Raw genomic sequence first — 1,453 nt, forward strand, 5'->3', positions numbered from 1 at the left:
AAAACAGATGCCTTATCATTTAGCTACAATATAGCAGGTCAGCAACTAGAAGCAGTTAATTCCATAAATTATCTGGGAGTACGCATTATGAGTGATTTAAAATGGAATGATCATATAAAGTTGATCGTCGGTAAAGCAGATGGCAGACTGAGATTCATTGGAAGAATCCTAAGGAAATGCAATCCGAAAACAAAGGAAGTAGGTTACAGTACGCTTGTTGGCCCACTGCTTGCATACTGCTCAGCAGTGTGGGATCCGTACCAGAAAGGATTGATAGAAGAGATAGAGAAGATCCAATGAAGAGCAGCGTGCTTCGTTACATGATTATTTAGTAATCGCGAAAGCGTTACGGTGATGATAGGTAAACTCCAGTGGATGGACTCTGAAGGAGAGACGCTCAGTTGCTCGGTACGGGCTTTTGTTGAAGTTTCGAGAACATATCCTCACCGAGGAGTCAAGCAGTATATTGCTCCCTCCTACGTATATCTCACGAAGAGACCATGAGGATAAAATCAGTGAGATTAGAGCCTACACAGAGGCATAGCGACAATCCTTTCCACGAACAATACGAGACTGGAATAAAAGGGAGAACCGACAGAGGTACTCAAGGTACCCTCCGCCACACACCGTCAGGTGGCTTGCGGAGTATGGATGTAGAGGTAGATGTAGAAATATCCTATAAAACAACCATATGAAAATGAACACAAGGTTCCAGTGTTGCACTGATAGATTTGACAACACACCACATTCTTAGGTGTGCATGCTGAATAAACCGTCTGTATCTGTAAATATCACATCGATCATTAACTTGCAACTGTGTGAAAGTGTGAAAGGCAAGTTTAGCGCAGAGAGGCTTCCAGGCAACGACAAAAAATTGAGTAAGTTTCCACTCCTTTGTTAAAAGTAAGAGCCAAAATGTACTAAATGGTGTAAAATTAGACCTAATAGTGGAATCTGTAATAAAACTAAGGGGGAATTACATGCCCTGCTTGATAGCGCAGTAGTCAATTTAAGATATAAAATGCCCATTGTTGTGTCATGTAACTCGTCAGTAACGAAAGAAACTGTTAATACGTCTAGGTGAGCTGATTTGATTGACCCCATTTGGAGTCAATGTATAATTGATCTATGCATGCATTCGTGCAGGCCTAACACAAGTAAACAAAAGTACTGGCATGTGGCATGTATTTACATAGAGCGACACATGCTGATAATATACGTTAATATGGGTACGGACGTATGTCAGGAGGACATTGTGATAAACAACAAAAGTGAGTTACCTTTATTTACATGAAAATACCACAGAGAATTTACCATTAAAACGATTATCAAAAACGATATCAAAATTAGATACGAGACGGATGCCATACAGATAGTGAAACACCGTCATGGTCAGTCCCCATAACATAATAATTAGAATCACTACACTTTCACTGAAGAGGGTTGCCTTCTC

The sequence above is a fragment of the Schistocerca nitens genome, chromosome 6 (assembly GCF_023898315.1).
Source record: "Schistocerca nitens isolate TAMUIC-IGC-003100 chromosome 6, iqSchNite1.1, whole genome shotgun sequence".
Taxonomy (NCBI): Eukaryota; Metazoa; Arthropoda; class Insecta; order Orthoptera; family Acrididae; genus Schistocerca; species Schistocerca nitens.